The sequence below is a fragment of the Myiozetetes cayanensis genome, unplaced genomic scaffold (genome assembly GCF_022539395.1).
Source record: "Myiozetetes cayanensis isolate MyiCay16 unplaced genomic scaffold, myiCay2020 scf1, whole genome shotgun sequence".
NCBI lineage: Eukaryota > Metazoa > Chordata > Aves > Passeriformes > Tyrannidae > Myiozetetes > Myiozetetes cayanensis.
The window spans coordinates 71,871,314-71,886,824 of record NW_026086604.1 but is presented as its reverse complement, the minus strand read 5'-3'; the positions used below and the strand labels follow the sequence as shown (position 1 = coordinate 71,886,824).

Here is a 15,511-nt window from a genome sequence, read left to right as displayed (position 1 = left end):
CTTCTTGAATTTGAAAATTTCACTTAATTTGGAAGAATAATTTACCAAGAATGGTCACTTAGTATAGACATCACCTCTTTCTCTTTTGTGAGCCCTTAAGTACTTACTACATTCAAGAATGTTTACAGAATTAAGGATAAAGCCCCTCAAGAGTTTTTAATCTTCTATGTGAGTCAACATACAGTACAAAAAAATTCAATAAGCTATAATTTCTCTATGGAGTAAACTAAATTAAGCTTGTTCTATATACTCACTGTTTTTTCAGTGATTGAACTTTTGTATTTTCTTTGCATTTCACTTGTGAAATGATGATAGTTTTGTACTAAGGTCTGCATACAGTAGAAGGTACAAAACAGTAGGGACTTACTGAACAGCTCCCTTACTAGCATAGCTTTATGAAGAATTCATTCTGTCCCTGTCTAGAATCACCAAATGGTTTGGGTTGGAAGGGATCTTAACATGCATCATGTTCCAACTCCCCTGCCATGGGCAGGGAACCTTCCACTAGATGAGGTTACTCAGAGCCCCATCCAGCCTGGTCTTTAATACCTCCAGGGATGGGAACTCCACAGTATCTCTGGGCAACCTCTTCCAGTGCCTCACCACCCTGATAGTAAAGAATTTCTTCCTAATGTCTAATCTAAACCTGCCCTCCTTCAGTTTGAAGCCATTTCTCCTTGTCCTGTCACTGCAGGCCCTTGTGAAAAATCTCTTTCCAGCTTTCTTGTAGGCTGCCTTTGGGTACTGGGGGGTGCTATAAGGTCTCACTGGAACCTGCTCTTCTCTGGGCTAAACAACCCCAACTCTCTCAGCCTTTTGTCATATAAGGGTTCTCCACCCCTCTAAGCATCTCTCTATGGCCTTCCTCTGTACTCACTCCAACATACCCAAGTCCTTCCTGTGCTGAGGACCCCAGAACTGGATGCAGTACTCCAGGTGGGGTCTCACCAGAGCAGAGTAAGGGGTCAGAACTGCCTCCCTCACCCTGCTGGCCATGCTGCTTTTGATGCAACCCAGGACACAGCTGGCTTTCTGGGCTGTGAGTGCACATTGCTGGTTCATGTTGAGGTTTTCGTCTACAACCAAGTCCTTCTCCCCAGGACTAGTCTCGATCCATTCTTTGCCCAGTCTATACTAGTGGTGTAAAATATAACCAGGTGTGTTACTGTCATGCTGTCTAAGCTAAAAAAAATCTTTCAAATTTGACAGCAGTAGCTACAAAGGCTTTTTTGTTTGGTAGCTTTTACTTAACAATCCCTTTTGGTCTTCAAAGGGCAATGTCTTCTCTCTTATAAGAAGTACCAGCCCAAACTTCTGAACTAAAAGTAGCAATAAATGTGAAATTCTACTTTTGAAATGGGAATTTTCAAATTATGTGCTTGGAGGGAGTACTCAAACACAATAAAAGTAACAAATTAATTTACTTAGTGAATAGCAACTCATAACTTGTATTCGTAACCCAACTAAATAACACTGATGACTTTTATTCACCCAGGTTCATTACTTATTTTCCTCATAAGCCTAAAGGCTTTGAATTATTAACTTAGTAGAGATAAACCTATATGATGGGATGTTTACATGAAGACTGCTGGAATTTGAAGAAGGCTATTAATTAAGAGGGAGGAAGAGTTACCTTTCAGCCAGAGTGGGACACAGAATCAATGATTGCTTGCTTATTTGCAGAATTAGAAGTTTGGGCTAGGGGTTCAGTCCATAGTTATTGATGTTTAATTTGCATTAAACATGAAAACAGACAAAATCACACTATTTTGCGAGGCTGGAATTTCTGTAGCTGCCTGGAGGAGAAAGAAGCCTCACTGCTCAGGTTCTGGGCAGTCAGTGCTGACCTACAGCAGAGGAGCGTGTCTTCAGCAGCTGTGGGGTCTGTGTGAGTGGTTACCATCACCCTCTGGAGACTGGCATCACTGTCTGGAAGCTCGTACTTTCATCGTGTTCCCTCGGATGAGCCCTCTTCTGTAAAAGGAATATAAGTTCCAGACAAAGTTATTAAAAACCTTGAAAGAATGTTGTCCCCGGTGGTCTGGGAGGCAGGGGTGAGAAATGAGAGAGCTATGCTTATTCTGAACTCTTTACAAATAGGATCTTTATCAGATAAAGTAAGTGCTGCTGCGTAAAGGCACTGGTGGTATTGGTTAACTGTGGACATTCAGACCTCAAAACCTGGAGAGTGCTTCTGCTTTAAGAGTAATTTTGGGGGCTGCAGCTGAAGATTTTATCCCCAGCCTCACAGAAGTGACAAGGATGAACATCAACAGCACCAGAGGAGTGAACCTGTCCACCTTAGCTCTGTGAAGGATATGTGCATCTCACTGGTGCCAGGGGAGCCTTGGCAACTTTGACTAAAGTTTAGGGATAGCCTTGGGATGCACAGCCTGAGAGAGGTCTCTGTCTCAGTTCCCTGAAAGTCACCAGGGGGAAGGCATGATGCAGTTCAAGACTCTGAAGAGTGTCTCAGTGTGACCTGAAGGGTTTATTAGGCATGCTCTTGCAAAAGGTTTCCCCTCAGGGACCATGTTTGTGGCAGGGGCACTTCTGCACCACTTCTTGTGCTACCTCCAAAGCTGCCCGATGTCCTTGTGTGCACAGGCGGTTGCCAGGCCACCCTCCATCTTCTCTCTGCTCCTTCAGGCCAGGTCTCCCCAGGATTCCTCCCACTGATGCTTGAGTGGTTCCACCAGTGCACCACCACCTCTGAAGCTGACCAGTACCAAAAGCTGTGCTACCATAGGCTGTACCACCTTCTGTGCACCAGAGCGAAGAGTGCTGATCCAGGAGAAGAGGCCTGTGAAATTTGGGATGGCAGATGCAAACCGGAAACATGTCTCTTTGTGCGCTGGGTTTCTGTGCAGAGTGAGAATTCTGACAGGAGAGCAGTGAACAGCCAAGTGGTCTCCCTTTTAAAGGAAGGAGTTATCTATTGCTCCTGGCTGTGGTTTCTGTTCAAGCACTAGGCATTGGCAGGGAAAAACTCAGTATGCCATTGTCCTGTGATGCAGCTCAGGAAAAGCTACTGAGGGTGAGAATTACCATTGTGTTTCTGGAGAGATGCTGTCCTCCCCTTTTTCTCCTTCCTTTCCACTCCTGCCTTGTACTTCATTTGCTGTAGGAAAAGAGTCTGCACCAAAGGATGCCTTATGTCAAGCACTGCTTCTAGCAATGTCTTTCTCCTGTAAAAGTGTATCTTGCTTTAGTAGGATAAAAGCAGTATTTGCTTCTGGAGTCCAGTCTTTTGCAATGGATTAGATGCTGCTGGAGGGATGGGAAGAGGACCCAGGTGACCATGGCAGCATTTACTGCTTCATCCCTGCTGCACTTGACCTGGGCTTTTGCTGCCCTTGAAGTTAAACAGTGTTTAAGGAGAAGGTACAGGACGAAACATGCCTTGCTGGTGGTCTATGGGAACAATAACTGCTGAGTAGGCCCAAGTAATTTTTTAAAACAGATTTTACAGCAAAGATGGAGAAGGGTATTGCACGGGCTACTTAATGCTGCTTTCAAATACCTAAGAGTTTGATTTGCTGCCTGTTTTTTATGCTGGTCCAGCTTAGCCTTTCTTTGATTCTCAACATTTTGTCGTGTCTCTCAGCTGCTTTGGTGTCCTGTACAAAAGGAGCATGGGGCTACAAAGGGTGCATGAATTGAGCCGAAGTACATAATCTTCAAAGGCTGTAAATAGTGATATGTAATAAAGTGGTGGATATGTTTGATATTTTTAGAAGTCATTATTTCAATGTGAAGATTTTTTTCATATTGTGAAGCAATTTTCCAATATTTGAAAATTTGCCATATGAAAAAAGATGTCTGAATCCTGTAGAGTTATTTACTCTTCTTTCAAGAGTAATTAAGTGTACTTTATTGCAGTTGTGTGGTATCACAAACTGATAGTGGTTTTCTATGTCTGTTTTTCACAGATAAACTGTTCTTTTACCATTTTTAAAGCTTTAAACCTTAATCTTTTAACCTTTTAAGTTTGTTGGGGTTTTTTTAATGGTTATGAAGTTGTTTAAAACAGCATGATAGAATCACAGAATAGTTTGGGTTGGAAGGGACCTCCAAAGAGCATGTAATCCAACCCCTTTGCAATAGATATGGACATCTTGAACCAAACCAAGTTGCTCAGAGCCCCAACTTGACCCTGAATGTTTTCAGGAATGGGGCATCTACTGCCTCTCTGGGCAACCTGTTCCAGTGCCTCACCACCTTCACTGTAAAAAACAGCTTCCTTATATCTAACCTCTTTCAGTTTAAAACCATTACCCCTTGTCCTATCACAACAGACCCTACTAAAAAGTCCCTCAGCAACTTTCTGGCAGGCCCCCTTCAAATACTCTGTCAAGCCTTCTCTTCACCAGGCTGAGCAACCCCACTCTCTCAGCCTTTTCTTGTAGAAGAGGTGCTCCAGCCCTCTGATCATCTTTGTGGCCCTCCTCTGGACCACCTCTAACAGGTCTACATCTTTCTTGTGATGAGCTGAACACAGCACTCCAGGTGGGGTCTCACCAGAACAGAGTAGAGGGGCAGAATCACCCTTGATTGACCTGCTGGCCATGCTATTTTTGATGCAGCCCAGGATACAATTGGCTTTCTGTGCTGTGAGTGCACACTGCTGCCTCAAGTCCAGCCTCTCATCCACCAGCACCCCCAAGTCCTTCCTGGCAGGTCTGCTCTCAATTTCTTCATCCCCCAACCTGTATTGATACCAGGGGTTTCTTGTACTTGGTAGTCAGTATTCAGCTGATATCTTAAACAAATAAGAGTGGGGGTTTTTTTAAACATTACTTGGATACATATCTTTCTGATAGTCAATTACAATACCTTTTAGCAAGCAGTCCCTTGGTAAGTTGTTTGCTTTTAGCTATTTCAAATCACTGAAGTTGTCTGTGATCTAAACATGCTGAAAAAAAATTTAGAAAATTACCACAGCATGAAATGAAATGAGATTATGTAAGATGACACGGTGGGTCTGCAATTTTAATGTCATGGCGAATCACATACAGACATCTTAGTTCGCAGCTTTCTGCACCTGAAAGGTGTGCAAACATAACTTCAGTTTTGGGAATCAGACTCTTGAGTTTGATTCTCACACATCACTAGGGGCAGGTTCCACAGAGTATCCCAGCTGCCCTCCAGTTATCTCATCCTTTCTCAGGTTGTGTTAAGTATTGTTTTTCAGCATAGAACTGGAATTTAGTTAACGAGATACAATTCCATAGACTTCAGATTAATGAGTAAAAGGAATCTTCAGGGGTTTAGAGGAAAAAAAAAATCCTGTATGCAAGCAGTTTTTGTCAGGTTCTTACAGGGAACATCAATGAGTATGTTGGTATAGTATTAGTTCAATTTCAGAATGGCATCTAGCTACTAATGAAAAGTTACCTGTTACATGCTAGTTCTTGTATTACAAATAATTCATTTAAAAATAAAAAGGGAACCTTGGTTTCAAATATATTTTTATTTGTCTCTGAAATTGTCACTTCAGGCAATAGGAGGAGCAACAGAAAAATCAGCTTTAACTTGCCTGGTTTGGATTAAACCCTTTGTCCTTTATACTGCTTCTCAAACCTGTATTTAGTTGTTGTTCATTCTGGAACTGCAAGAGTTAGGTTATAAATACCAAATATTGCTTCTTTCTGCTTAGGTTGTGGCTTTTTTCTGGTTGGGGGACAGGTTTACTTGTTTGTTTTGTTTTGTTTTGTCACAAGCTATTGTGCTGTGCATGGATGTAGTGTGATGGCACAGCTGCAGATTAATTGAGGATCATGCTGATAAATCACACAGCATGGAGTTCTGGCTATAGGACATAATGTTTTCAGAGAAATGAAAAAGAAAAACTATTCCTACTGCTGCATCTCTATCAGTTTGGTAATGTTATGATAATAGACCTGTATTCCTAACTGACATCCACTTGATAACATTGCTTTGGGAGAAAGAATTATAGGAAGCAAGCAGGGAACAAATCTTCAGTACTAAGTAAATTGAGCAGAAAATACCTTAGTAATCTGCATAAAGAGTAACAAATCATCTCAAAGCAATACAAAGGCATAATCCCATTTCATTTGACAGATCCAGGGTGTCTTACCTGTGTTATATTCTTGCATATGTTTTAGGTGATTTTTTTTTTCCAGGTACAGTGTCCTGCTCTTTGTTGAGAAGGAATTTTTTTATTTATTTCCTTCCTATTAAAATTTTGTTAGTAGTATAACAAAATACATTGTTGTCAACTTCAGTGGTATCCAGTGGAGAAGAATAGAGAGGGAGGGAAGTGGCAGGAGGTCAAAACTGACAAAAGCACCTTTTGTAATCTGTAAGCAATATCCCTGTATAGCGGAGAAGCATTTCTCCAAATAAGATATTTGTAGTTTCAAAGTGGTGAGCCTATGATTGGATTCCGTAATGTACCCATCTGAAGATGGATGAGATTTCACCACTCCGAATAGAAACTTCTAAAAATGGTCGGTATCCATAGTCTCCTTCCAGTGTCCCGTGACTGGGATACTTCCAGAGGCTTATTCTTTGTTCTATATTTTCTGATTTTCCTTTTTTTAATAGAAGAATGACTTTGGATCACGTCTCAGCATTCCTCAGGTGTCTCTTGACTTTTGCCTACTATTGAGGGAGAACTGTATAAAATCTTGCTCAGGGAAGTACTTAGCCTGTAAATCTCATCTGCCACTGTTGAGAAAATACAGTGTTTATGCCAGAAACTGTCAGTGTATTTATCATCTATTTACTGTACAGGCGTAGTCTCCATTTAAAGCTTCATCACATTAGATTTTAGTGATACAGGACATCTATTCTCATTTATGTACTTCAGTGTTGCATAGAAATGCAAGGTTGTCATTCATAAAATAAAAAGCAATTCAAACATCTTTCATAAATCTCCTTGTAGATCTTTGCTGAACAAAACCATTGCTGTATCTGAGGTAACTACTCAGTAATGTCTTTAAGATGACTAAAGCTTTTGTTAGAGGATCATTCCTTCTACACTATTATGTTTAAAGGCACTCTTAAAAATAACCAGCCCGTTATTTTTTTTTTTACTCAAGCTGTAATCTTTTTTTTTTTTTATATATATAAGACCATCTACTTTTAGAGCCAGTCTCTTCCTTTATTGTAATTTCAGCAGTGTATATGTAGTTTTTGTGAGTACATATATTCAGTGATAGTAGTTTGTACTTAAATGGGTCCAACAACTTTTAAACTATCATTTGCAAAAGTTAGGTTAATGTTTAAAGTGTACATATCACATGGTCTGGCACTGGAACACAAATGTTATTACCTTAATAATAAAATAACTGTCTGTTTCAGAGTGGAAACTACTAATTAAAATAGCCGAAATTCAGTAAAGTGTTCTAAGAAATAACAGTTAGTAGCTACTTTATTACTTAGGATTATAGTGTACTAAACAAGAAGTCAAAATCTGAAGAAGACATCCATGTGCTTGATGGCTGCATGATGCAGTGCAGGCTCCTAATCTGTTATTGTCTTACAGTATTTATACATTATATATATTAATTGTGATTTTCATCCATGTGTTCAGTTTTATGCCAGCCAGATGGATAGGAAATTTTTAACAAGGATTTCAAGAGAAGAGGGTTTAGGAGCAAAAACAGAAATTTAGTCACAGTAGGCTAGTCTACGCTCAGTAGTGTGGTCTGTGTGGTTTTGCTGTGATTGGGTTGTTTTGTCCCATGTACAGACTGTGATACCATGTAGTACTACAAAGAGGAAGAAGGTGATGTATATGTCTTGTATAGTACCATTGCTCAGGACTGAATTTTATCTCTAGTGAGGAAATTCACATGACGGATTTTAGTATCTCAAATCCTGAAAGGGCCATTGCTTTTAAGTGTGGGGGCAATTGTTGATTTCTTTGTTTAAATACTCATGTAACAAATGAATTAAACTGCATGTTCTCCCCAAATTGAGAGATGCAACTCAGAGAAAGAAGACACAATCTGAGAAAAGATCTTGGCAGTAACACTTTCAGCAGCTGAAGTTGACATCCGATTATCACATTATGTGTATGCACCATTTTTTTTGTGCAGAGGCAGCATCACTGAAACATGCTAGAAGCTGAGCCTCAGAATGAAAGTTGCATATCTTAGAGAAATTAAAATCTGGCAGATTTAAAATGCAGGCAGTTCCTGGAGGTGGAAAAGGAGTATTATATTTTTTAATACTGCTAAATTAAAAAATGAGGCTTCTCCCCTGTTTGGTTGTAAACAAGGAAGTCACTCCAGCCTGGAGTTTGAAATCTGAAATAATATATAGTTGCTTCAGCAATTCTAATATCTCCATAAAACCCACAGTGTCCCCTTGGACTATGTGGATTTTAAAATGATGCTTTAGCTATATATGTTTTTGAGATACAGCTTTTGAGATACAGGCTGTGTACCATGATGGACACCCTGTAACTCTAGAACCTGATGGTGCAGGATGACTCGAGGGAAGGATGTAGAATTGGAGATTATGAATTGGAGATTATGGGTGTGGGGATGTGAGACTGGCAGTGAAGCCTTGTGACAGACCTGGCTATAGAAGAGACTGCATTCATATTTTGACTTTACAAGTTTCACAGAAGTCACATTAAGCACTGCTGCAAGATAAACTTGGATTGGAACTCCTTTTTCTCAGGTGTTATATCTAATGAACTGAAATACAAGTTCCTAAGATACAAATTCTGTCATCATTGCTGCTCACTGAACTACTTATCTACCTATTTCTGCATTAAAATTTGCTTAGAGGTACAAAAATCCTATAGATGACTTCGTTCATAACGTATGCATTTGCTCCATTGCCAACCCTGGTGGAACCAAGTGATTTCAGATTGAAACCAGCTGATCAGATATTTGAAACCATAAATAAAATAATTAGTAGTAAAGAAATGCCAAGTCTAAATTGGTGATTAAGAAAATTGTTCCATATGCTGAGGGTTAGCCAATGGCAGTTTTACGTCTTCCCCAAATAGAAGGGGGGTGTGGGATAAAATAAAAGAGAGAGAGAGAGCTTTCCTTCAATAAAAAAAGATATGTATCCTAAAAAATAAACGTGAAAATGAGGCTAAGATACAATGTGAGAATATGCTGAAGTGGAACAAAACAGGCAAGAGGAGCCTTCAAAGTGATGCCATAACAGCTGTTCTGTAAACAGAGGAGTAGCTCAGAAACCAAGGAAGGTTCAACTGACTCTTTCTGCATTATAGAAAAACGTCAGTTTCTAAGCAAAGGAAGTTCAGCCTTATTGTTACAATTAGTGTTAGATCTAAAGAACGCTCTTAGAAAATGGAAATGAAAGGATACATCAGTGCAGTAGCAACTTCAGTTTTTCAGTTTTCAAAGATTGTCAGTTTTTGCATTGTAAGAGGCCTTATTGAACATGACAATATGAAGAGCACAGGTGATGTTTCCTTGCATTCTCTGAAGCAAGGAGTTTTCCTCCTACAAAACAGTGGCATGTAGATATTGCATGGTCAGGAGATGATTTTAAGATTTTTGAAAGAATCAAATAGCAAATGTTCAAAATTCATTATTGGGATGTACACGTACTTTGAATATATTTATGACCTTCATTAGGTTTCATACTTTTCAGCTGCCACAGTGGCAATGAACCTATTAACTTATTCAGAGATGCTTACTGAGTATTTCCCATAGAAGGAATAGTGTAGCAGCTAAACAGCTACCTCTGGTTTTGGAGATGGGATGGGAAAGTGTGGGAAAAAAAAATTGCCTCTGATGGCGTCTGGTAGGCACAGGAATGTTGCCTTGATAAAAAAGGCTTTATCTTCACCATGTCATGGAAATAACTAATGATAAAATTATTACTGAACACCTTAAAACAGCTTGTAGACAAACTAATTACAAGTGGGTGTAACAGTCAGGTATAACCAGTACTTGAGGAAATTGTAACTAACATGTTCCTGAGTGGAAAAGAGACCTTTTTGGCTGTATACCATGCTGTTCAGTATCAATTTCTTTAGTCTGCCTGCATTTCCCCTGTGCAGCATGTTACGTTCCCTTAAAAATACATGCCTGGTATAGCAGGGAGACCTGTGATTTGTCATGGCTAGCTGCTGAAGGCACTGAGCTAAGCATGGTGGATCTGAATGGAGGGAAGCATGTGGAGAAATCTGAAGCCAGTGAAAAGAATTAGGCGGAACAGTCCTGGAAGCCCTAAATCTGTTGATCTGTTGAAAGCAAAGGCTGACTGGATGGGGAAGAGCTCATCTCATGAAGATGCAAGATTTGCTAGCAGGGTCTTTTTATTTGTCTCTGGCTAAGAATTGTAAGTCTGGAGGTTTGATTGCAAGATGGACCAAATAGGATAAAATAAAGAGTGCAGAGAAGTGAGGGAGGAGCAAATGGAAAATGAGAAACAGAAAGTTATGGTAGTTTTGACCATGTTTTTTTCCTATTTCAAATACAAGAAATCATGTAGTAAAGTTGTCAACCTACACAGAACTGTGGTATTTACATAAAGTCTTGAGTATTTTAAATCTAAATTGGAGCCTTGTATCTTGAAATCCTGTAGTGTTGACTTGTTTTTGTTTTGCATGTCTGAAGTACAAAATTCCTTGTGTGTGTGTACTTTGACCAGAGGATATGATAGTGCCTTCATAAAATCTTAACAACCTTAAAGATAGTTACTAAGATCAATTACGGTTTTTCCCTCTTTCAGTAAATATTTTCTGTTTCCCTCAACCATATATTTCTCTAAAATTTTATTCCCTTGTGGGAAAAGCACTTGTGGAAAAGTGCTTCTAAAAGTAATTGCTAAGCAAATTTATTATCATCATCATTATTATTATTATTAATAATAATGTTATTATTACATATAATGTTGTTATTATTGCATGTAATGTAATAATGTTATTATTACATGTAATACCATACGTCTTGAACAGTGTTAAATTTGACTGTTTGTTCTTGTAACTTTGGATTGCCATTTCTCTAGTAGCTTGATTCTAATCTATTTTGTTAAACTTCTATTGCAAGACAGATGGTGCATGCTTTAAAGCACTCACTTCAACATTTTTGAGGTAAAGTGTTTGTATCCCCCAAACTTGATGATTTTTTTCCTTATTGATACAGAATTCACTGTCTTATTTTTATGTTGTATTAGATGGGAAAAGTATCTGGTTTATAAATCTTCCTATAGTTTTGCTACCAACAGAATTTATATCATTTATGAACTCATGGAGGGATGATGGACATACCTTGCACTGAAAAGACATCTTACTGGGATCCAGTTTTCATCTGTCACGTGAGAATATAAGTCAACTGCAGGTGCAAATTAGTGAAGAAAAAAAAAAAAGGGAAAAAATAATTTTTAAATCTGTAAGAAGGACACTAGGAGAAGGTTAATACAGGAACTGAATGTCTAATATCAAATAATAAGAGGAAAAGATTACAAGGTAATATCCACAGATCAAACAGAGGCATCAGCTAAGTAATTTTCAGCAAACCGATGTAGCAAGATAATTCTCATACATTACTTTATCCTTTCTGAAGATCTGATCATTCTTAACTAGACAAAATGTCCTCTGACTTCTAGAAAGTCTGAACTTTTTAGCAGTTCTTATATGAGTTCAGGAGAACCATGAGGAGGGCATATATCAGGTCTTTGGAGGATTTTCATTATAGTTAACAGGGTCTTTTTATTCTCTTTGGCAAAGATTTGTAAGAACATACTAAATGTCTGTGTAGCGCACTAGATTCTCCATTTGCTGGGGATGTGATTTAGCAGTCTGAGGAGTGAGGGGCTGAGAGGATACAATATCTTTAAGGTATTAATGACATGCCAAGTTAAAACAAGATCTTTTATCTTTAGGTAACAAGCTGAGATCACTGAGGTGGTAGTTCTTGATTTGCACGGTGTGAAATGCCCACTTGGAAAACTTTGGAAATTCTCAGTGAAACCCTTCTCTTGACCCTCAATTAAAATTTTCCTCTTCAAGGAAAGGTCTTACAATGTTCTTACATTGAAATTTAAAATATTGTTAATATTTAGAGATTTATTGGCCTACAACTGAGCATGTTATTTTTTGTGCTTAGTCTCTGCTAGCTGCAGCACAGAGGAGTGCTATGGCCCTCCTGCCAGTGTGAGCCAGACTCAGCTTACAGGTTGTGGACTGATGCAAGCACCTCTTGTGTACCTGGATTGTGCTTGGAAGGGGCAACCAAGTACCAGTCACCCTCTCCTCGTGCCTCTACAAGGCTGCTGTGCCGAATGGTCCTAGGAAGGAGCCTCAGGGAGGCTGAGCAGTGCAAAAGGAGCAGAGCAGAGCTTGAGAAACTTATCTGACATCCACCACTGAATTTCCATGTAGGTCCTTAAAAAGTGAGGGGAGCAGTCACTATTAAAAACAGTGTTTTCATGTGTGATCACTTCAAGATACAATATAGGATAAATAAGTATTTCAAGCCTTTTGCTTCTTTGATTTTAATTTTGATTTCCTTGTCAGTTTGGGGACTTTGGAAGACCTGAAACAGGTATAGTTTTGTGGACATCTTTATGTTAAAGCTTCTTGTTAAATCAATAAGGTGTCAAGGTGTCCACAAAACTAGACCTGCTGCTTCACAGTGTGTCTGTGACTTTTGTTTTTACCTTTACGCAGAGAAAGAATATGGTCAACCATAGACCAAGGACAATAATGTGACTTGACCGTGATTCTGCTTCAACCAGGCCAGATCCCAGGCTGGTGGGAGATGGAAAAGCAGCCCATTTCTCCAGAAACTTGTACTTCTGTTGCAGTTCCTTCCTGTTCCTCTCTTCTGTTGCTGGGCAAAGCCAGATCCTTGTTGAAGTAGTATTGCGTCTTACCTATGCTGAACTGATTCTGGTCAAGGTATAGCTGACTTGTATTTGAGAGTCAAATGTGAAAGTTAGAGCAAATTAGAGGAAGGGGTAGGTGTCTTCAATTTAAAAACAAGTAAAAAGGTTGCATGACCATCTGCAAACGTGTCTGGTATGTGAATGCTTTCTCATACACTCCAAGTGTGTGCCTTTTGGATGCCCCTGTGCTCAGTGAAGATTTACTGTGCTGGGTGAGGCAAATGGTCTTCTGAATTTATCTCATTAGACCTAATCAATATGGCTTTGCTGTTTAAATAGCTAAATAGAAGAGACAGTTTGCCATAGTGTAAAAAGCCACACTTCAGTCAGTAGGTTTGGCTGTCAAAGGGGTTTGTTAAAGCAAGGGAAGCATATTGGTAAGAGATGACTTTGCTTCAGTTTTACTTGTGTAAAAATGTCTGCTAAAGCATAACTCTTTTACTATAGTTAAAGGCAGGTGGCTGTAGTCAAATTAGATGTAGAAGTTATTCTAAAGTGTTAGTTGTTTGAGGTTTTTTTGTTTTCTTTTAATTGATCTGGGTAGCACTGTCCAAACAAGCTTAATTGTGAATGTTTAAGTCATAGGTTTTCTGAATATGGCACTTCTGTGTTCATTGTGATAAAATTCAAAAGGAAGCAACAGTCTGCTCGGAAGATAATTTGAGAAATGAATCAGAGTGACTCAAGAAGCTTGTAGGTGTTAGAGTGACAACTAGTTTCAGTTCATATAAATACCTATTTTGAAAACGAGACAAAGGAGAAAACAGAAATAAAACTTTTCAAATATTTTAAAAGCAAACATGATTTCCATTGAACTGTCTTGCAAAGGAGATGAAGGAAAAACTGTGGAATATTTTGCAAAGCAATCAACATTACAATGAAGCTTTTGTTTTCAGCAATATTGGTGTTGTAGGGTTTTTTGCAATTCTCCATATAGTTTGTCAAAAGGTAAGAGCATATTCTATGGAATGACAGTGCTTAAGAGTATGTTATGTCAGTATACAATTACATTTTTGCTTTTTCACTTGAAAATATTTCTGGTATTTTCTCTAACTTGTTTCATTACTCTTCTCTCAAGGCACCCAATTTTGGTTTTGAATTCTGTACTTTCTGTTAAAATGTGATGTTTGCCTTGTTTCTTTCTAACACTCAATTTAGCATGATTTGTGCATGGGATGTTTAAATATGCTAATAATGTTATTGCATTTGAACTGATGCAGTTTTATGAAAAGGTCTGTGTGTCTTATTACTCATTTCTTAAGGAAGTATATATATATGTACTAACAATTAAACCAAAAAAATGTGGAAAATGTTGCTATATGTGTAAGTACCATAATCATAGAATCATAGAGTGGTTTGGGTTTGAAGGGACCTTCAAAGGCCATCTAGTTTCAACTCCCTGCAGTGAGCAGAGACGCCTTCAACTAGATCAGGTTGCTCAAAGCCCCCTCCAGCCTCACCTTGAGCACTTCCAGGGATGGGATAATCAATAAGTGAGTGATCTCACTTACCTGTGTTTGTTCTAAAATTATGATACATGTTATTGTAAAATTAAATACTTCAGAGCTGTAAGAAAAAGAAAAAACAAAGCAAAAATTCGATGTGAATTTAAAATTTTCAGGTGTTGTAACTTTGGCAAGTACTAGGTCATATAAAACTGGGATAATTGTATTTAAAGCTCACTGTATTTCATTTGCCGACACACTGAGATAAAATGCTTCAAATCCCTTTCATGGACCTATAGTATATTAAATATTTATTTTTAAATGTGCATGTTAATGAGAAATGATTGGGAAATCTATTATAAAAATCAATCTCTGCGATATGTGATTTTGTCTGCAGTTTAGCATATTAATTTGAAGCTAGAAATAGCCCTGGACCTGGGCCACTCTTTTTGGCAAAAATATTCTTGTTGTCTTGGGACTGGAGGGAATGGCAACCACCATGAGTTCATGTGCCACTTCAAACAGCCCCAGTTTCCTTCTGAATGGAGCCAGCATTTAATTTGTATTTGTGTCCAGGCCAAAGATCATGTGAATATTGGTCCTCTGACCCTTACAGTGATAATCCATTTGCCATTAACTGAACTTTGGTTGAAAAATATTGCATGTTTAATAAGAATCGTAAGGCAGACTGTATCTCCACTTCCCAGTGCTGTAACAGAAAGATAATGGACTACAAGAGAGATTAATAAGATTTTTGAGTTGCAAAAGCATTAAGTCAGTTTAAAGCTATTGGTTAAGCTGCTCAAAACTGGTAATGCATTAATCTTCAGCTATGGTGTGTAAGCACAGCCGTTGCTGGCATGCATTAAGACATCTACATGGTCACCTTGTGCTTAGCTCTTTTTCAGATTGAGTTAGCAGTAGCAGTCCCCTAAGTCTTAACTTAAGGTGAAATTTGCAGGAGATGGGTTGACAAAGCATATGCAGCAACTCTCAGCAGCAGGTATCTGGTTTTATCTGCTTCATGGATACCAGGAATACAAATCTGGGATGGCTGGGTATTTCTTCTACCATAGAGCCATCTGTCTCAGTGTGGACTCTTGAGCCTGGTTTGACTCTCCTTTTGCTGAGGAATCTGAGTGACTTTCACCTGTCAGGACTGCAAAAACCTCACTTACTGGTGGTTGGGAATCTTAGCTTGATTATTCCCA

The 15,511-nt window shown here is 38.8% G+C and overlaps 1 protein-coding gene across 10 annotated transcripts in view; it reads left to right on the top strand.

Annotated features, from left to right (window-relative positions):
- The window catches only part of CTNND2 (catenin delta 2), a 629,651-nt gene that overhangs the window by 384,759 nt on the left and 229,381 nt on the right, over positions 1-15,511 (top strand). The window lies entirely within an intron of this gene.